The 22,661-nt window shown below is 35.3% G+C and overlaps 2 long non-coding RNA genes across 25 annotated transcripts in view; one reads left to right on the plus strand and one right to left on the minus strand.

The window, feature by feature from the left end:
* The window catches only part of LOC309621689, a 277,714-nt gene that overhangs the window by 172,668 nt on the left and 82,385 nt on the right, over positions 1–22,661 (plus strand). Inside the window, exon 6 of one of the 24 annotated variants that reach the window (XR_014240177.1) lies at positions 17,941–18,880. The exons of 21 other annotated variants lie outside the window; for them this stretch is intronic. This is a non-coding gene — a long non-coding RNA (uncharacterized lncRNA). Of the gene's footprint in view, positions 1–69; positions 1,855–1,990; positions 2,086–17,940; positions 18,881–22,661 lie in introns of those variants that run through there. 2 more of the 24 variants (XR_014240178.1, XR_014240179.1) reach the window with 2 other exon arrangements.
* Positions 2,031–9,921, minus strand: LOC309621690. The gene is made up of 2 exons (XR_014240184.1): positions 9,142–9,921; positions 2,031–8,821 (listed from the first exon to the last, which is right to left on the minus strand). It is a non-coding gene; the product is annotated as an uncharacterized lncRNA (long non-coding RNA).

Genomic DNA, 22,661 nt, shown 5'->3' on the forward strand with positions numbered 1-22,661 from the left:
CTATAAATGCCCATTTTTTCTCTGTTGTGCTCTCTCTAGCTCTTTTGTTTCTCTCTTTTTCTGCCTCAGGCTAGGATGCATGTTCCAGTTATAAGAATTAACTCAACAATCCAGGCAGATTGAGTGTTCCGAAGTAATAGCGTATCCAAAACAAGATTACCTTTCTTTTTTCCAAGGTAGAAACTATTAATTAAAAGTGTGCCACTTAAGACAGGTCTGACTGGACAAGATGAGAGTTTGAATCACTATCAGATATATGTTTGGTTGTATTTCAACCTTGAGGGAGAAAAAAAAAAATCAGGTTAAGATTAATGCATCTTTGCTAATAATATGACATGTAAATCACAAAACAACCTCATAAGTAGTAATAGCATGGGTTTAAATATACCCTGTCACCTTGGAGAAATAATGTTTTTATCATATAGGGAACCCATAAGATAGTACAAAATGGAAAAGGACAATAAATAAGCAAAGCAGAAGCCTCTACTAATTTAGTAGCGACCACAGGTTTTCAACACAAAGGGGGCATTCTTTGGTAACATGGTTCAAAAGAATTTTTATTTAGGTAGAAAATAAAAGCTTCGCATAATTAGGTGCATTTAGTTTAACGGTTGTTGCAAAGTCTCCTTTTTTTTTTTTTAAATGAAGCCTTCTTTATTTATTTATTTTTGGCTGTGTTGGGTCTTCGTTTCTGTGCGAGGGCTTTCTCTAGTTGTGGCGAGCGGGGGCCACTCTTCATCGCGGTGCTCGGGCCTCTCACTGTCGCAGCCTCTCTCGTTGCGGAGCACAGGCTCCAGACGCGCAGGCTCAGTAGTTGTGGCTCACGGGCCCAGTTGCTCCGCGGCGTGTGGGATCTTCCCAGACCAGGGCTCGAACCCATGTCCCCTGCATTGGCAGGCAGATTCTCAACCACTGCGCCACCAGGGAAGCCCGCAAAGTCTCCTTAATGGCGGTGAAAATAAAGAAAACCTCCCAAATGAGAACAAGTAAAAGATATTTATCAGAGTTTGATATAGCAAGAGAATAGCCACCAACACTTGCATTTCACAGAGACTACATGGCAGGCAGAGAGTGGAAAATGTTTATAGTGGAAAGAAAAGAAAGCTTCACATGTGACCTGATTGGAGATGTTGGCACAGGGAATCTGGGGGTGGGCTGACCAGAGTGGGGCATCCTGCGTGACTGTTTAGGGCTCATAATTGGCTTTTTGTGGTTGGGCCTAAGTTGGAGCTGGAGGGCAAAGATCAGGGAAGCTGTCAGTTATCAACTAGTTCCTTACTATTTGGGGCCAAATGCTGCAGAGGTTGTGGTTTAAACTGATTGCTGCAGAGGTTCTGTGTCAGTGTTCTATTTTTACACATGAGATGGCCATTGTCCATTCATACAGTCACTGTTATAGTATAAGAGCAGAAACTACTTCAGGGTTCCAGGTAATAAGGATTTAGTAAGTTGTACAGTGCTTAACCTCTGCTTTCTGGATGTGGTGATTGGCCTAAATAAGCGTTTTGCATTCAAGTTCAAGCTGTGTGGAACATATTATTCCAACTCCGAGGAGGCTAAACTGGGAACCAGAGTCCTTCAATAATGTATTTGAACTTACAACGAAGAGAGAGCAAGACTCAATTGGGAATATAGGGAATGTACAACTTGGACTTGACAACAATTCCACCTCTACAGCTGTGCCAGACACCAGTCTGAGAAATAAGGTGGAGAACCAGGGGAGGGTAGAGATGGGAAATCAGTAGGAGTATATAAAAATGGAAAAGTCTACGTTTCTGAAACATAAAGTCAAGCAGTACCCCTGCCTTTCTTGAAATTTTGCACAAGAACTAGTTAATTCCCTTGTTTGCCAAAGTGTTTTTGTGTCATCTTTTGCAGTCTAATGAATCTTGATTATTACTCGTTAAGAGTTTATGAAATTCCTGTTATGGATGAGGCACTGTGGCCCACAGTACTGTGTTCTCTGATATTTGGCTCTTTTCTCTTCGAGGCACATGGAGACTGTACTTCCGACACCACCAATTCCTTGCGCACTTAGGAAGAATCACGTGGCTCTGGGGCAATGACATATTATTAGAAGCGACAGATGTCACTTCTGAGCTTAGATATTTAAATGCTGAAGGAATTATTTCATCTCTTCTCTGTCTTCTGACACTGGATATTATGGAAGTGGCCTCATGTCACCTAAGTGACACTGGGTGATTGATCAGTAATGAAGCTGAAAGGTCACCAAACACTGTAAGTGAAGACAGATTAGAGTTTGGACTTTATCCTGGGGGCATGCAATATTCAACAGGTATTTCTGATTATATATTCTGTTCAAAGCAATGTGCTAGTGAGAATAGAAAGTAATTACACTCTTGTAAGCAGGGAGTTGACATGGTCAAATGTGTGTTTGTGAAGGATCACCCTGGCTGCCTTGTGCAAAATAGATCAGAGAGGAAAGTGAGTGCAAAGGAGAGACCAGTTAAAGAGCTCAGTCTTTGCATGAGACAGAAGAAGTGGGTGTACTTCCCTTAACTACATTTTCATACAAAACAACCGAATATTCCCTGGGTTTTGATATGTGGAGGAGTGAAAGAGAAAAAGAATACTGGTCCCTAAAAATCAGGAAGTTTATAATTTAAAGAATAGCTATGTGCCAGCTGCTTATAATTTATTTTCATGCTTGAGAATGCCTTCCATAATAAGCACATTCTGGCAAAGCATAAAATAAATAAACTGAAATAGAATAAAACCTATTAGATGTTAGAATTGTAGCACCAGATAATCACATCACTACAAAATATGAATATACAATTTTATATATACAAACACATTAAGTTGAAAGAAACTTTAACTGAATTTCGGTAAATTAATCAATAAAACATGTTTTTGTATACAGCATTTTTTTGGCATACTGAGTGTTCTTAATCTTTAAAGCACATGAGTATAATACCTCAGGAAAGACCTGTTCTCCACACATTTCCTGTATAAAGTACAGAAGAAATAATAAAGAGCCAGTGTGTCTTTCTCTGCCGTGTGATGTTGGCATACATAAATAAGCTTCTTTGTGCATAAAATAAAAGGAGTGGGACCAAAGTTTCTGATTTTTACAGTGTTTTATTCTTTCTTTAAAAAAATAGCCAGATCGAGGGGAAAGCCATTTAGGAGAAATAATTGTCTTCTAACAGCCAGCTTGCAGAAACTAAAACACATAGCAATGATGTAAAAAAAAGTTGTTTTGACACTTTGGTAAATGAAAGTGTAAGATACATAGGAATATATTAGAGGTGCATGCATATCTGTGGCCCGTGAAAATTGCTGATTATAAAGGAGAGGGTTAATGATCTCTAATTGTGCTGTAATCTGAGTGCAGTATAATAGTAATGAAGATAACAGATTTGTGTGTTAACATGAAAAATATTAGAGGGGTGGATCCACAATGTTTGGGGTAATTAATTCTACCCTTCACTCCCTATAAACATATCCATATATAAACTGAATTAGATTCGAAAGAGAATCCAAAGAACCAAAAATAGTCTCTGAACAAGCTTAATATTGTATGGGAGATTAAATTACTATTTTTGATGTTCTCTGTGACTGTCTCATTTAGTTTCTATTGTGTTTGCTTTTTATTCTAAGGTGTTTTTTTAAATGAATTGAATAATGCATAAAAATCTGCAGACCTACGCAGAAAGTTTGGATGCAGTGCCATTTAGAGTTTGATCTCACAGCAAATCCTAATAGATTTCTGGTGGTATCTGTATCTATATCTATATCTCTATATATTTTGTTGTTGTTGTTGTTGCTGTTTAGAGCTCTGAGTGTGTGTGTGTGTGTGCATTAATCTTAGTCTTTCCACTTCAAGGAAAAATATTAGACAATTGACATAGTAGATATTTTGCATCTAGTGTCAACCTGCTTCTATTTAAACTAAAAGAGAAATCAAATTGCTTGTGAGAATGGTAGAAGCATGTTGTTTAAGGGCAAGCTACTAAGAAATGGATAAAGGCATTTAGAGGTGAATAATAGAACTGTAAATTAGGAAGTAGAAGATAAAATTATTCACCTCTGTTTCTAAAAGCAGATGATGCCCTTTTCACAGTTCTAAAACCCTTCAAAGCAGCAATGATCTCATTGTTTGTCTTATTATTCACTATCAACATACTTAGATTACTGTTCTGCAAAATTATTTTGCTTGGGCGACTTTAACAAGTACCAGAAACTTACAGTTCACCTCTATAATTATCACAGCATTCCCGGGAATCATTACAAACCAAACCCAAAAAAAGTTAAACTTGAAACGTTGTTTGTGAAAGGACTTTAAATTTTATTTGCTTTTAATGCAAGGCATGGTGGTCTGTCTCTGCCTGTGTGTGTCCTCTGTACTTACCAATGTCAACAGTATGTCCAAATTTGTGGAGAGACCAGACACTGATACCACCTGGGCAAAACAAGTAATTCTTAGTTATTCAAATTTACAGAAGAAAAGAAGCACATACATGTTCATGGCAAAACGATGAATGTTTCAAGGACCTGGATACCAGTATCCTTGTCAGGGGAGCCCCCAAGGCAGATTGTAATTTCTGAGGAAGGGAGGGGTTCCTCACACCTCAGGAAGCTCCATACCCCAATCAAAGTGCATCTTTCCACTCATGGCTTGAACGACTCTTCTTTTAGTCTCGTCTGGACATATGCCAGAGACTAGCTTATCTAGGCCTGGTGCACTTCACTTATCATGATTATGCAATATGCGATTTGTCTAAAGGGTACAGTATAGGTCAGTGCTTTTAGGCGTAACGGAAGGTTTTATTAATCATCCTCAGCCCCTATGGGATAAGTCATTCTCCCTGAAGTTTATATGTGTACTTAGAGCTAGAACAGAACTTCGAAACTAGAATAAGGGTCACTTAGCCCGATGTCTTTGGAAGCTCATGAGATCAACTCTGAATGCTACACTGCGCCCCTTGGAATAGCTTTATACATCAGTAAGGTCAGAGTTTACCACCACCGGTTCCACTCCCACGCCTCTTCCTTTCATTCTGAATTTGAATAGAGGAAAATGTAGAGTTATTTGTTAGTCTCCTGTAAAAGCTTGGGTAACATTAGTTGCTTTAACACATGATCCTCAAGGTTAAATAAGATTAAAGGTTAAACTTGATTTCTTGACAGCATTGAAATGAAGATATTCCCGGTCAGTGGGTGGCTTTCTTCACATGGTAGTTCAGGAACTCAAGGTCTCCTTTCTTATAGCTCCAGTGATCTGTAGTGTCTTGGATCTCTCTATTTTCAAAAGACAAATGTGAAAAGAACTGGAGGATCAGGGTGAGATTTATATGGTCCAGCCCTGGAAGTGGTGCATGTTAATTTGGACTCAGTCATATGGGAATGTAGTCAAGCTATGTACCCAGGAAAAAGAATTTTAGTGAACAGCTATGAACCTCTGCCTCAGCTTTTCAAATCCAGCTTTGTGGAATGTAGACCTAGTGGGAGACAACATAGACCTTATTCTCTATATTGTATTGTGTAAAGGGTCTCACAATACAGTTTTTGTTGTTGTTATTAACATATGTGACTTTGCCTATTACAATGTCCCATATACTTGTAGGTTTCTTGGACCAATGATCTTCAAAATGGGGGTGGAATTGGGGGCGGGAGGAAGTGATTACAAACATATCCAGAAAAACTCAGACTTAAGTCTTCTAATAAAGTATGCTTACATGAATATGAAGAAGAGATGGTAACAGGCCCTTAGGACCTATAAGACACTTTCTATAATCCATCTCCCTACCTGTGTTTACTATCCTTACCCATCTCTCTCTATATCAATTTTATCTTATATTAGGTGTTCTCATATACAAAGAAATACTACAAAATGTTCAATTATCTAACAAAAATTATAGAACCTACAAAATATCTACATCTGATTAATATGTTATTTCCCATTTAAAAATTAATCATATTATTTTATCAAGATTTATTAAATGAGTCAGTATTAATTCTATTTTTTTCCCTTTCTATTTGCCATCTTCCCCTAGTCATTGTTTACCATGCTTACCATGTTGTGTAGTGGCTAGAGTTCACTTTCCCATTATAGACTCTACTATTTATCAGTGTTCTATAATTTCATTAAATATCATTCATGTAAATCATGAGCCTATAATTACAACTTGTTCTTTTCTGTTTGTTAAAGCTAAAGGGTGATGCACAAATAACAGAGATCTAGATGATAATTTCCCAATTCTTCCTGAGTGTTTCTTTCTTGTTTGATATGTTATACATCACTTGTTACTAGGAGTGTACTTTTGGGCACACCATAGGGAATGAATTTTATAAAAACAGTGCCCTCTTGGAGTTGAGTAATGTGAGAGACTTGTACATTGCTATAAGAAAATACACTAAAATGCAGTAGCTTATATAAAATTGTTAATTTCTCTTTACTTAGGTAGTCAACTGGTAAGAAGTATACTCTTATATGGCTGTCCTCCTAAAAATGTATATTTTCATCCTTGGTCCTTCGATACTTAGGATATTGGCCACAGCTGCACGGCCAAAAATTGACAATTTTTTTCTGTAAGATCTCTATTCTATTTTACTCATGACAGAAACTACAGTTCATCTGAGGAAAAAATGACAGTACTGAGATAGGAGGCTCATTTCCAATTGAACGCGTTTTTGATCCCACCCCTGGATTATTTTTACATTATGAATTAGCAAACCCAAACCAATGAGTTATATAAAATATGGGCAGAGCTATATTAACCTGGAGAATTTTAGCACTTATAAAATACATATCAGTTCCTATTATAATGTCCCAACCTGTTCTATATGCCCTAAAGTGTGTCCAGATGCATACTTTTCTCACATGTGATTGTAAAATCTCTAGCCCTTGACTTCACCCAGTGACCCATGTAGTGAGAAGTTTGGAAATTAGCATTTAGTTGTATAAGAACTATATGAAATAACTGTGGCTGAACAGTCTTGCTGTAGACTGTATACAGTGTAGCCTAAATGTATTTGCTGCAAAGGACCCGTCATTTCTTGCATGATATAAATCTAAAATTATTTATTTATTTTGCTGTTTAATAATGCTTTTTTTTTTTAATTTTTTTTATTGATATATTTATTTTTGGCTGTGTTGGGTCTTCGTTTCTGTGCGAGGGCTTTCTCTAGTTGTGGCGAGCGGGGGCCACTCTTCATCGCGGTGCGCGGGCCTCTCACTATCGCGGCCTCTCTTGCTGCAGGGCACAGGCTCTAGACGCCCAGGCTCAGTAATTGTGGCTCACGGGCCTAGTTGCTTCGCGGCATGTGGGATCTTCCCGGACCAGGGCTCGAATCCGTGTCCCCTGCATTGTCAGGCAGACTCTCAACCACTGCGCCACCAGGGAAGCCCCAATAATGCTTTAAAAAAAAAAAAAAAAAGAAATAAACCTTCGGCAGTAATGAGTTTAAAATGTGATGTTAATAAAAAATTACCTCAATGTTGATAAGAAGTCTGTAATTTGCAAAGCCTGAGGGCTGTATGTAGCGTTGTCACAAATCCTATGGAGTTAGATGCATCAACATCTTTTAAAAAAAGAAAGAAAAGAGAGAAAAAGGAATGGCATGAAGCCCAGAGAAAAGATGTTTCCAACAGTCCCATGATTATATTCAGAGGACAGAGCATCTACCCCAAACAAAGGTAATATTGGCTAGTTTCAGGAGACCGAAGAGAAGGAGTGCAGTTTTCCCCAGACACCCCATCATAAATCAATTTTGTGTTCAATGTTCACCTCACAGTTTCACAAAGATCATCACCATCATCAGAATTCCAAGGATCTCTACCCTCCATGGGGGATGGTTCTTACCCCTTAGATACTACTGAGAAACTTAAGAGACAGAGAAGAGAGGGAGAGTAAGATACAATTAAACTCCTTTGTTTAGAGGAGCCTAGGTTCTGACTTTGATTTTGCTGCTAAAATAGCCCTGGGGAAAAATTTCTTGAAAGAATAAAAATGATCAATTTCGGTTTCAAATTTTGTAACTCGCAATAAATCTATTTTCTTGTCTCACTTCTGGTATTTTTCACAATCAAGGTATAAAACACATTAATGTTTTATCACAAATAATGACTGTGAGATTATGTTTGAGTTTGGGGATTTCAAAGTCATTTTATAAGAATTAGTTCAGTTGTTACACATTTTGTCTGGAAAGTCTAAGTAATATCATTAAAAGGCCAGTTTAACTGCTTTGAAAAAATGTGTTTGATATGATATTCAATCTTTCCGACTTCACATTTCATTCTCTGTACATCATCTTCTACAATGACCCACTTCTTTCTTTCTGAATTCCCTCCCTTAGATTCCAGAGCATCAAGACTTTGACCCTTTAAAATCTATGGGTAGCATGTAATTACCTATACAGTCATGAAAATATATTAAATGTCTAACTGGAATCTAACTTAATCTTGAAAACACATATAAGCCCTATCAGGAATAGGTTCTGAATTTGGAGGACAACAGTAAAACAAGCAAAGAAACACTGACTAAGAGGTTCTTGCTAGTCCTAGAATTATGGCAGAGATCAGGAATGCTGAGGGCCAAAGAAAGCTTGAGAAAAGTGATTTTTGAACTGAGTCTTGAAGACTGATGAGATTATGGTCAGGCAGTTATGAAAACCACCCTTTTATGTTGAACTGTTCCCTTAACTCCTGGGTTATAAATGCTGTTTTTTACTACCTCCAACATTTCCATTCCAGCTGTAATAGGTACATACTAACAGCATGCAAAATGCTAAGGAAAAGGGTCCATGATGTCTTAGAGTTGAGAATTAGGGGTATAAGACTTGAGGGAGGGCTTCCCTGGTGGCGCAGTGGTTGAGAATCTGCCTGCTAATGCAGGGGACACGGGTTCGAGCCCTGGTCTGGGAGGATCCCACATGCCGCGGAGCAACTAGGCCCGTGAGCCACGATTACTGAGCCTGCGCGTCTGGAGCCTGTGCTCCGCAACAAGAGAGGCCGCGATGGTGAGAGACCCGCGCACCGCGATGAAGAGTGGCCCCCGCTTGCCACAACGAGAAGAAAGCCCTCGCATAGAAACGAAGACCCAACACAGCCATAAATAAATAAATAAATAAATAAATTTAAAAAAAAAAAAAAAAAAGACTTGAGGGAGGGATCACTGAATAGAATTTTGTCCACCAATCTGATATTTTTTATGTTTTAGGAAAAGTTGGATGTACTTTACCACAACTATTGGTGGGTCATTTGAAAAGGCAAACGAAGGCAATTAAATGTTGTTTATGTGACAGCTCCCAAGTATGCAGGCAATATACCTGCCAGTTTTTCTCCTGTCTGGAGGAAGTGTTCAATGGGGACTTGGTTATGGGGGATGGCATAACTTATATGGGTTCGTATGAGAGCTCCACAGTCTAAGTACTACTCTGTTGGCTTCCCTTTAAATTGATTTCTCTTACATCAAAATAATGTAAATATGGGGAACTACTCTCAAAGTTAGAAGGTACTTGCAACCCTCTTCTTGGATCCTGCACAGGGAGGGGAGTTCTCCGGGGAGCTGTGAAAGTAGCCTGTGGTACTCCTTAAGGGAGCAGATCAGGCTAAATCTTACAATTTCCAGAAATATATTGTTAAATGAATAGTAAATCAGAAACTTTGCTAAAACAATTGATAGCTCCATTAAAAGTGAAGAGGATTTTTTTAAAAAAATATGTATTCTAAATAATCATGCAGGGAGTTAGTGGTATTTCTTTAAAAATAATCATGGGCATTAGAACTGTTAGATCCCAAATTGAAAGAATTTTAATCTATATGGAAATAGATGGAACACAAATGCTGCACGCTACTTTCGTTATCATCGGTACATATCACTAAAAGAAATAAAACATCACACTAAAACAATTCACAGAATATTAAATGGGAGGTTAATAATTGCTATTTTTTAATATAGAGGAAGAGAAATGTTTAATAATTAGTCAAAATTTAGTGATGAGCTAAATGGTGAAAAATCAAGGACAGACAGAATATATGACTTATATAAAATAATAAAGGGCAGAGGTTTTTTTGGTAGTGCCTTGTTTATTTCCTTTATCAGTGCATTTTAAATGAAATTATTAAAAATAAGGACTATAACTGAGATTGTTTTCAAAACCTAATTATACCAGAAATATAATTGGTAACAGAGAAATTGAATGTATAAAGAGTGAATTCGGGGCTTCCCTGGTGGCGCAGTGGTTGAGAATCTGCCTGACAATGCAGGGGACACGGGTTCGAGCCCTGGTCTGGGAAGATCCCACATGCCACGGAGCGACTAGGCCCGTGAGCCACAATTGCTGAGCCTGCGCGTCTGGAGCCTGTGCTCCGCAACAAGAGAGGCCGCGATAGTGAGAGGCCCGTGCACCGCGATGAAGAGTGGCCCCCGCTTGCCACAACTGGAGAAAGCCCTCGCACAGAAACTAAGACCCAACACAGCCATAAATAAATAAATAAATAAATAAATAAATAAATAAATAAATAAATAAATAAATAAATAAATAAATAAATAAATAAATAAATAAATAAATAAATAAATAAATAAATAAATAAATAAATAAATAAATAAATAAAATTTAAAAAAAAAAGAAAAGGAGACATAAATTAAAAAAAAAAAAGAGTGAATTCTGTGAATATATAGAGGGTGAATTCTATACTGTCTTGTTATTAATACTGAGGAAATAATGGACATTTTCTGTGATGATTTGGCTAGACAAGAAAGTGTCATCATTTTGAAAATGTATACACATTGTTTATAGAAGCCTAGAATATAAAGACAGCGGCCTCAATATATATCTGATTGCAATGAACCATAAAATCCAATAGTAACCTTGTTAAAAAGCCTGTGGATTCAATTCAGTTTTGCTAGATTGTGAGTCAAGTAGTAAGGGAGAGAGATTTTATTAAATATCCCTCAATATAAAATAAAACTTCATTACCTCATAAAACACTGTATTTAGTTTCATTCCCATTTTTATAATAAAACACGTGATGTGTCTCCTTTCACAGGTAAAATCTAATGAATGACAATGAAAAAGTATTAACTTGAGTCATGGTAAAAGTAGAAGTGCCACGGATACTATATTATCTGAATTAAAAGAATTCCAATTTGTTTATTTTTGTGTGCCTATATATATATAGTGAATTTTTAATATAGCAAGAAAATGGAACCACTTATTTACACTGGATCATCAGAGGAGTTAAGCTAAGGATCTGAGATGTAATAGATAAAAAGTTTTCCAAAAGTTAGGAATTATAAAATAGTTGAATGCCTTTCATCTGAAAACGTTTCAAAATAACTTGTAAAGACCGAGAACGAATTTCAACTCACAATCTATTGAATAGAGTAAAGCCAATATGAAAGTTAAAGAAGAAACCTGTTTCCCCTTCTTAGCATTAGATCATGAGTTATTGCAAACTGAATCTTGATTATCAATTATTGATCAAAAATACTGAAGATCCAGAGTTCATATATTATCAAGTTATTTGAATGCTATGAATATCTTCACAATGAAAAGATTACTTACGTTATTTATGTGAATTTAAATATTCTTCCACATAAATAATGTATTCTCTCAGTGAAGAACAGTGAACTACTGCTTTTGGTTTTGTGTATGAATTAAAGCTTAAGAAATTTTCATGAAACACTGTACTATGTAACAATGCAACATTATATAATTTCTGTTCTTTCTTTGCCTTTCAGTTTAACTATCATTGCTGCATTGTTCTTTACTGATTATATTATTTTATCAACTAAATGACCTAGTTTATTGAAACCTAGAAGAATATTGAACAACTGTTAACTTAACCTCTCTAGGTCATTTCACAGGCATTAGCTTCTAACCTATTTGTTTCTGCATACTCTACATATTTAATATCTATGAATTTCCTTCTCATAATATTTGTTCACTCATCCACATCATTAATAATGTTATTAAGTGAGGACAAACCCAACACCAGTACTCCCTTCCACCTTGAAATATCCTGCTGATGTAGAGGTTGTGTGTGATTGAATTCTTGTTAGTTCTTTAAGGATTATTAATGTGGGATTAGCCTTTCAACAATAGTACATATTTAAGAAAAACTGGGTTAATGCACAATAGGGAAATGGTTTTCAAAAAAGTACCTGAAAAAAGCAGGTTTGGGTCCAGAGTGGGCACACTGCAGGAGGGTTTTAGTTTTTTAGATGAGGGGAAAGAATACTAGTGAAAGCTGAAGCAAGAGGGACAAAAACAAAACAGAACAAAACCCTCTGTCTTTGCAGATTTATTAAGAATCACTTCTGAGGCATTTTCAGTTTTTTAGGCTCTAAAATGATGCTTCCTTGAGCTTTGTTTAAATTGATAATAGGTCAGTTTCCTTTCAAGTACAGGAATAGGAATCTTTCATTTGAAAGAGATATTTTAATTTATAATCTATTTTCTAACAGGAAATCAATTTTCCCATCATTGAAGTCAGTATATACAATTTGTAAGCAAAATTTTTTAGTTTATTTTTCTATTCTTCTTAAATCTGGTCTATTTAAAATTGCTTAGGTATATGTTTTTCATACTAATAGTGCAATGGAAACTAGTGCAAATTAAACAAGGGATTTTACTTTTTCTGCATTTAAATTAAAATGAAGACAAAAGTCTGGCATTTATTTTTAGGGAATATGATAAGCTTCATAAAACACAGTCTATTTCAATAAAAATATTATCCCCAAGCAACAAGAATAAGCAAGGAATAATATACACTCTTTAAATATAATGGAAAACAAAGGCACAAACTTTAAGAGATTACCTTATTTTTCTTTCTAGCAAGAATTTTTCAAAAAACATCCATTAGTCTAAAAAGGGTACTATTTACAAAAAATCAGTTTCCCTATATTTTGTTATTAAATTATCCTCTACTCTTTCTAGCCATTTGCTAAGCATGCAAAACTGACAAAACAGAAGAGTAGTAGGACATGGATAACTCAAAACAAATCAACTACATAGCAACTAAGAAATAGTAACATCTAATGACAGAAACCACTACTCAACTGACAGTTAAAAAGGAAACTAAGGGAAACTATGTTTTAAATAAAAGGAGTATTCATACAAATACATATGTATTCTTTATGTTTTTTATGAAAATGATCAAATTGAAGAATTTGGTTAATAACTTATTGATTAAAATATCTATGTTTTCCATTTCACTTTGTTTCAAGGTTTCATCCAGCTATAAGCCTTATAATTAAAGTCCAGTTTTCCATGCCAGTATGCCACTTTTCTGCAAAAGTGTGTGTTCCTCTTTTTTAAACAGATTTATCTGCTTGGTTTTTATAGATAAATGTTAGAAAGAAGAAGAAATATTTTGAAAAATCAAGATTGAGAGACATGTGAGGGATTTATACATAGTATTTATATCAAAGATCTAGCATTCAAGATTATAAACCCAGCCTTTTTTTAAATTGAAAGTTCTCTACTTACGATGTATTGTATAATGTACTGAGGTAAGTTTCATTCACTACCATAAGTTAAATTCATTACGATGCATATTGTAATTCCTATATAAAATACAGATTTGTAAAATAAAAACCACAAAACAAAACAAAACAAAACCCAGCTATGAATAATAAGACAGTAGTGGATATTAAATAGAATTATAAAGATAATTACTACAAATGAAGAGAGAAAAAGAATAATAGAAGAAAAATTGGATGGGGTAAAAAGAAAATAACAAGATGATAGATTTTACTCCATTCATATCTATAAATACATTAAATTCTAATAATAAGCAGAGCATTTCAAAGACAGAAATTGTCATGTTGTATTAAAAGAAAGAACCAACTATATGTTATGTATAAGAAACATAATTTTAAAATATATAACAAAATAAAAGAATAGAATATAATAAAAGGATGGAAACATTAGTCAAAATAAACTAGCAGCCAATCACCCCAGGGCAAAGCAAACTCTAAAAGGAGCTTTCTTTGACTTACAAGAAATTAGTGAGCTCTATATTTACTCAGAAAATTTCCTTGATGACTCTTTTTGGAGCAGAAAGGACCTGAGAGTGATATGACCCGCCCTTCTGGCAAGGGAAGAATTTCTCTTTGTGCCAAGATAAGAGGAGGGGGAAGAGGAGGGGGATGGTGAGATGGGTTTACTTATTACCACTAGCACAAGTGATGATACACGGACCTCCCCTGGGCATCCCCACGTCTTCCCTAACTCCCACCGGTAGCTAGCATGAGATGCTGGGAGTGTGTTGCCAGAGGAGGGACCGATTTGTGCAGGGCGAATGCAGAACAGAATAGGCGGTGGGTCTGTGCAGAAGCAGAGAGAAACAGGAGGAAGTGGTCTCTAGAATTCTCAGAAATCAAGGGGAGAACTTTGGGTTATCATAGCTTATGGTTCTGGGAATCCATCCACATTGAAACAAATCCCTGGGAAGGGGGCAGGGAGACACCAGCCCATGTTTGGGTTATGTCAATTGTTAAATTCATGGTTATTTTGAAGCATGGTAGGCAGGTAAATTATATACAGTTAGGGATCTGACCCAGTTTAGGGGTGGAGATCAGAAAAGGCTTTAGCCGAAATGCAATGAAGGGAGTAAGAGCTGAATCAGGGCAGGACCAGGGAGAGGTGATCAAAGCAGAGGGGGCACATGCAGATCCCAGTGCAGTGGAGGTAGGAAGAGAAAGGTCCATTCTAAGAACTCTGAACATAAACACAGAAACGTACAGCTTGCCTCTTCGCCTACACACATCTCCTCCCATTGTACAAATCAGGTTAGATGGAAGGACAGATACATCTGTCCTCAAGCTGGGGGTTATGTTAATAAAAGATGAAATAGATTTCAGAACAAGGAAAATTACTAATAGGGATAAAAGGATATATTTCATAATTATAAAGTGGTCAATTCATTGGAAATATACCTCGATTCTAAATGTGTATGCATCTAACAATAATCCATAAAATGCAATAAGAAAAACCTGTTAGACATGAAAAAAACATAGAAAAATTCACAATTGTAATAGAAAAATTCAAAACACTTCTCTCAGTAATTGACAAAAATGTAGAACAAATATCTGTAATTAAATAAATTTGGACAATATTCTCAAATAATTTATCTAATCAAAATTTATACAGTATTCCAGCTAACAGCAGAGTACATATTATTTTAAAGTGCACATAAAAGTTTTTCCAAGATAAATCACATTCTGAGCCATAAAACAAACCTAAGATAAATAAAGAAATAAAAATATTTAAAATCATACAAAGGGTATTCCCTGACTGTAGTGGTATCAAAATAGAAAAAAATAAGACAAATACTGAGAAAATATTCAAATGTTTGGAAATTAAATGAAGCACTTTTAAATACAGTAATGCATAGGTTCAAGAAGAAATCCAGCAGGACATTTGAAATTGTTGTGAATTAAATAAATGTTAAACCACAACATGTAGAAATGCATGGGCTGAAGCTAAATCTATAACCACATAAGAATTTTAAGATCAAATGCTCATATTAAAAGAGTAAAAATATTGCAAATCAATGTTCTAGTTATCCACCTACAGAACCTATGAAAACAAGTTCAAATAGAAGTGAAAGCAAGGGTATGTAGCCAAAAGAATTTGAAGCAAGATCTCAAAGAGATATTTGCATATCCCCATCTTCTTATTGAATGAAATTGTTTCATTAGCTGATTTTTCTTGTTCGTTTAGCCCAATGACCTTTTTGCTCAACAAAATTCCCAGGCTTACTCGTGCCTCACACGCTTTGTACTGCTACTTCCTTTTATTTAAAGATTGCACCCACATATTCATTCTGCTGACAACATTCCCAACTCCATATTCAGGGGTATCATGTTAATATCTTGAAATCAGCCATGGTGGGAGTATTGGAAATCAGCAAAGACTATACATCAATGCTTTGTTATTTGGAGCACTAGTTTACAACACCCCTGCCTAGTAACTATCACTTAGCCTGGTTTATCAAATCACTTGTGAAAATACAGAATTACATTGCTTATTATTTTTAAATCAGGGCATGTATTTTTTAAAACCTTCTCTATTTAGATAAATCTTTGGGATAATTTTATGTGTATCCCAAGCAAGCCAAAACAATAGAGCATAGCATTTAATAGCTAATTTTGAGGTGACAGGGATGACCTCTTGTGGAGACATATTGGAGTTCTCAGAACAATGAGATTCGAATTGGATCGTAGATTAAACAATTTTTAAAACACCTCTCAACAGGAGGTGAATTTTCCTATATTGCTTTTGGCCTTACAATATGCATTAAGCTTTAGCTTTCTGGCTTTTGTTATTGTTTTTCATAAATGTAGCTCTAAAAATGGCAAACTCTTGATCAATATACTAGGGTGTTTGAGGTCATATTTTAATTGCTTACCCCGGTTAATTTCTTGAATCCTTAGTGTCTGAAATCTTGATGTTGTAATAAAGTCACACATCTAATGATTTAAACAACTCAAGTTTTAAATAGAAATTTCTTTTAATTTTAGATTTTTTTCTATCTTATGGTGATAAAGTAATTACTGGAAAATCGTGTTCCAAAAATATCATTCAGTCCAGATTCCTGATCGAAACTATTGTAAAAGGGAAATTTTCTTAGTTGTGTCAATGTAAAAAGTAGTCTTCCCACACACAATGATGGACATTCCATTTTCCTGAGATAGCTAATTTATACTAATGTAACCCAAGAATAAAATCTTATGTAGAATACATACCTGCAAGCAGCACATGAAATATGTGGTATGCTGAGACAGACAGACACTCCTATAAGACATTGATTTATTGCTGGGAAAATGTCTATCTGGTATTTAGTTACACAGAGCTGAACATAACTGATTATTTGGTTAACTGTACAAGTTTTGGTGTCAGTAAAAGTGGAATTTCAAACCGTATCTTACTAACAGCTTGATTTGGGGCAAGATGATAATCTTTGAGTCATGGTTTCCTCATTAGAAAATCAGAGATCACAGTAGTAATTTAGGGTATTTTTGTGAAGTTTATATTATTGAATTAAGCATTTTATAAACTTGCCAAGAAGCTCTTCAGGCCTTAAAAAATAGTACTTATGTGTGATTTTACTTTCTGAAACAAAAAACTTAAAGACACAACTTTTGATTTTCTTGTTTTTTGTATTAATTTGATGGGAACAAATTAGCTATCATTTCATTTGAATTACAGCACATGCTAATTTAAAAGTTTCAGGCCTCATAATAATTAGAATTTAATTCAAAAAGGCATTCTTAATATTAAAATTTGATGAAAAACAATAATAATAGTATTTATTTAAAGGAAAGGCATATGTTTTAATCCTCTGTGATAAAGACTCATAAACTTGTAGTTATTTTTTTTTCACTTTGTAAGGTTTCCATATAACAAAGTATCAGAAACCAAAGCACCCACGTAGCATGAATATGAATAGAAAACATCTTTCCTGAACAAGTGCAAGCTTTACAATTTAATTGCGTTTACACTGATGAGTGTACACAAAGAAAAATCAATTTGTGGGAGTTTATTTCATTGGTATTGAAATTGTATCTATCTTCCCTGATAAGCTAGGCACAAAGGTCTAGTTAGTCTTCTAAGTTCATTAAATTATTCTTTTGCTGTATTCTGTGGTGTTACTTAGTTTTATACGGGTTTGCTAGTTAGATGTTCAAAATTGTTTATCCAAACTAAGAATGTTAACTTCCAATATTTACCAAAAAAACTTCTCATTTATTATAAAGTCACAATAAAAAGGCATAAAACGAATATAAATATACCATTTATTTAAGGTTCTTCTGGAATCATTCTGAAAGTATTAAAAGAATAGGCTGAAATGTGGGTTTATTACATTGGTTATTTTCTCTACCAAATTAATACCATTAAAGCTTGCCCAGTATGCTTTCGGAAATAAGTAAAAATATATATTTAACCTTAACTATATTGCAGGAAATCTGGAAGGAAAGAGAACATTTTCATTGTACTCAGCCAAACAAGACAAAATATCGCCTGCATGCCTCCAAATTGATCAATCAATCATCAGTCAAGAGAGGTGCCTGCCACGCATTCCCTCTCTACTGCACAAATGCTTCCACCATCACCTTGGTTGTGCCTTGAGTGTACCCCCCCTCTGGAGGAAGCTCTTCATCTTTCCCATGCCTCACATATCAGAATCCAGGGTTTTTATGGTTTGAATGACTTAACATTTTGTTGACATTCTTCTTCTCTCCACATAAAGACACATGTTTTGTGAAAGAGAAATTTTACACTAAACACTTGTTAGAAACAGCAAGAAAGACTTTATTCAGGTCTATTGCAATATGGGAAAGACTATTGCAATAGGAGAGAGAAGTTGAATTCGACTCTAGGTACAGCAAAGACAACTGGGGATGTACAGCCAAAGTGCAGAACAGAGTGAGGGGCTCAGTGGAAGAAAATTAATTAGATATCAAGGGTAGAGCCATTCTTGTTAAAATGGATTTTTGCTAAAGTCAGGCCAAGGTCAGATATCAAGGGTGAGGGAATTCTAGATAAATTGGCTCACCAAAGCTTGTTGCTAAAACTGGACTTGAAAAGAAGGCCCAGAGTGGCCTGTCTAAACTTTGGTCAAGGAGGGAGTCTTTCTCCGATTCAGGGTTTTCTGGTCTAAGTGGCTACAGTGCTGGAGACCTTATTAAGACACATGCATTCTAGAAGACTTTTCATAAACCCTACTAAGATTCATGAGCCTTCTAGGCTCCAAATTTATATCATCCAAATTAAAATTGTATTACTTGCTTCTCTTAACACAAATGCGACTTACTTTTTGTACTTTTATCACAAAGAGGAAATAAAATGTCTAGTGCAACTCTTCCTGTGATGACTAAAATATTAAAATATGTTGTAAACACTCTAGTGGCAGTTTTTGGTTTTTAAACTATGCTTATAATTTCTAAAAATTGAATATATTTTAATATATTACATTAATATATAATGTACATTAATTACATTATATATTATATTATTACATTATATAGGTATATAAACATATATATGCACATATATAAACATAAAATTTATATATATATATATATGCTTTATTAAGTGAGCTCTACATCCTGAGTTTTATTTCAATTAAAAAAAAATGGGTGGCCACATTGTATCAGTACATTCCTCATTATGTTGTAATGACCAATTTGAAATATTCAAATGAAATGTATTTACGCCTTTTCTCTTTATCTGATATTTTAAAATGAGGACTAAATAATTATATATTTAAATATTACAATTATCCTGGATGTGACAAGACACAGATGTGATAATTCAGCTTGCTACAGTGTTCTATTGGTGACTTGAATAACTTCAGTAATTTGGCTTTTGCTACGTAATTTTTGTATATGTTGAAAACTCTTGGAAGTTTTTAGATTAAAAAAGGTACATTGTTCCTTTAATTTACACAGTAATTGCATTCTTGAAAATTTTACTTTATATCAAAATCTCAAAGTGTTTACATGTAAAATATTTAGTATCTTGACTAGATAATTACAGATTGTCACCCATGTGGCTATTCACTGTAGCATTTGATGGGGAGCACTTTTTGCAATGTAGGCTTACAGGACATCTGGCATTGCTGGCCGCCATGTGTGAAATGCCATTAGTGCCTTCTAGTCATTTTGACAATGAAACACCCAGATATTTCTAAACAGAGAAAGCTGGTACCATCATTCTTGAGGACCTATACCTCAGGAAGGCATATAAAGATTTCAATAAGCTGTTAGACAACTACAAAAAACCATAAAAATAAATTCAGTTATTCTGTATATACTAAGATCCAAGTATAAACTATATTATAGCTGCAGATATTTAGTATGATATTTAAACGTTCAGTTGATATTTTCATTTTCTATCTAGGTGTTTTATCTACTGCCAGGCTCTTTTCTGGCTCTTTTCATAATAACTCATGAAAAAAACTTTTTTAGGCTCTTACTCAATGATTTTCTCTATTAATGTGTGATAGTTAAAATAAGAAAGGAGGTATGAGGGAAAATAGCATAGTTGTACATATATTTTATGGTAGATATGGTAGTAAGCTCTATTTCATATAAATTTTCTCATTAAATCTATAGTAAAATCTTATGTTTTATATTTTTTGTGAAAAATGTGAGGTCGATAGGGGTTAACTAACTCTTTCAAGAGTTTCCAGTTATAAGATAAATAATGTGAATTTTCATACTTTTTGACATGAAACTTTTAACTTACGTTTTGACACACACCTGAATATATTTCAGTAGGTGTAAATAAGTATATTTAAATCACTATTTTGATCTTAAAATAAAAATTACTTATAATATGTAAAATATAAATGTTCACAAGCTATTAATTTCTTCTTTTTGAAGATTATTTTCATTTTTAAAGGTAACACAGCACATTTTATAAATCCTCCCACAATTAGTACTCAAATTTTAAATTAAAAGATTTTAATGAATTAACAACAGTAATGAAAATATCCTACCATTTACCAAGACCATATTTAATTTATAATTCATATACCTAAATAATGTGTTTTATGGAAATTCATTCTAATATAGTATGAATATTTATATAAGTAGACTTAATATAGGCCTATGTGCAATCTCTAATTACTATGTTTACTAACTTCATTTTGATTGCTTTCAAAAATTATATAAAATCATATTATGCATAGTAACATTCAATTATTAAAACTCCGCAGAAATTGTCTTGATCATTTATTTTGGTCACAAGTTTACCATAAAATCTACATACAATCAGTCATCCTCCAATGTAATATATATGCTCCTAAAAATGATTCTGCCATGCAAAAAATTGTGCAATAAAAAACACAGAACTCATGGGAAGAATGACACACACAGAAACTTGGTCAGTGACACTGAAAAAAAATAAGGCCATAAAAAATATGGTAGTACAGTTTTACACATAGTAAAAGGTTCATGCATAAATATTACATTGAATATGGCAATTTACCTTCAAACTTATTTGAAATTTGCTTGCGGAAGTAGATATTGGAGGGGTTACAGCCTATGAGTTATTATGAAGTAGTAAAAGGAGGGTTCTCTGTAATTGGAAGGAAAACTGTAAGACCTGAGGTGGATAAACATGGCTCACGGCAAGTGCATAGTTAACTGAGGTAGCTGGTAGATACCTGAGGTGTGTCCATGTTTACATTTTGTGTGTTTCTAAGTACACAACTCATCTGGGTGCATTTTCCTACATTCACCTAGTATTTCATTAGATCAAAATCTCACATAAAGACCCATTTTCACATTATGTCTTAATTGTTCCCAAATATATCCACCCTTTTGGAACAAATTCATATTTTCAAAACAGGTATTGTAATAGAGCTACTGTAGTAAAAAGTATTTTTGTTTCAGTAACTAAAATTTTCATTTCATATTGTTTAACTTTTAAATATTTTTTGTCTACCATTAATTTTTAAGGAAAGAAATATTTTCAAATTGATTTGTTGGTGCAGACATTTCAGAGACTAAATCAATACATCTTATTTCAATAATTAACAACAGAGTATATCTTTCTTAAAAACAGAGTGGGTAGAATCACGCGCTTGGCTTCCTGAGGCACCACTTTCCCCTCCGCGAGTAGATCCTGGGTACAGGATGTCACCATCCTTTGCCTGATTTCATCAAACAAACCTTCTGACAGGTCTCCCATCCTCTAGCTTTCTCCTGGCTTCAGTCCATCTTCTCCAGGATGACACAGCTGTGTGGCTGACAGGGTCTTGGTGCTCCAGCCAAGTGTCACACCTGAGCCTCTGAAGTGAGAGAGACGAGTTCAGAACACTGGTCCACCAGAGACCTCCCAGCCCCTCGTAATAACAATCGGAGAGAGCTCTCCCAGAGATCTCCATCTCAACGCTAAAACCCAGCTCCACTCAGCGACCAGCAGGCTACAGTGCTGGACACCCCATGCCAAACAACTAGCAAGACAGGAACACAACCCCAATCATTAGCAGAGAGGCTGCCTAAAATCATAATAAGGTAAAAGACACCCCAAAACACATCATCGGACAAAGTCCTGCCCACCAGAAAGACAAGATCCAGCCTCATCCACCAGAACACAACAACCAGTCTCCTCCACCAGGAAACCTACACAACCCACTGAACCAACCTTACACACTGGGAGCAGACACCAAAAACAATGGGAAATACGAACCTGCAGCCTGTGAACAGGAGACCCCAAACACAATAAGTTAAGCAAAATGAGAAGACAGACAAATACACAGCACATGAAGGAGCAAGGTAAAAATCCACCAGACCAAACAATTGAAGAGGAAACATGCAGTCTTCCCGAAAAAGGATTCAGAGTAATGATAATAAATATTATCCAAAGTCTTCGAAATAGAACGGAGAAAATACAAGAAACGTTTAATAAAGACTTAGAAGGGGGCTTCCCTGGTGGTGCAGTGGTTGAGAATCTGCCTGCCAATGCAGGGGACACGGGTTCGAGCCCTGGTCTGGGAAGATCCCACATGCCACGGAGCAACTGGGCCCGTGAGCCACAATTACTGAGCCTGCGCGTCTGGAGCCTGTGCTCCGCAACAAGAGAGGCCGCGATGGTGAGAGGCCTGCGCACCGCGATGAAGAGTGGTCCCCACTTGCCGCAACTAGAGAAAGCCCTCGCACAGAAACGAAGAC

The sequence above is a fragment of the Balaenoptera borealis genome, assembly GCF_965194805.1.
Source record: "Balaenoptera borealis genome assembly, contig: HAP1_SCAFFOLD_877, whole genome shotgun sequence".
In the NCBI taxonomy this organism is placed as follows: domain Eukaryota; kingdom Metazoa; phylum Chordata; class Mammalia; order Artiodactyla; family Balaenopteridae; genus Balaenoptera; species Balaenoptera borealis.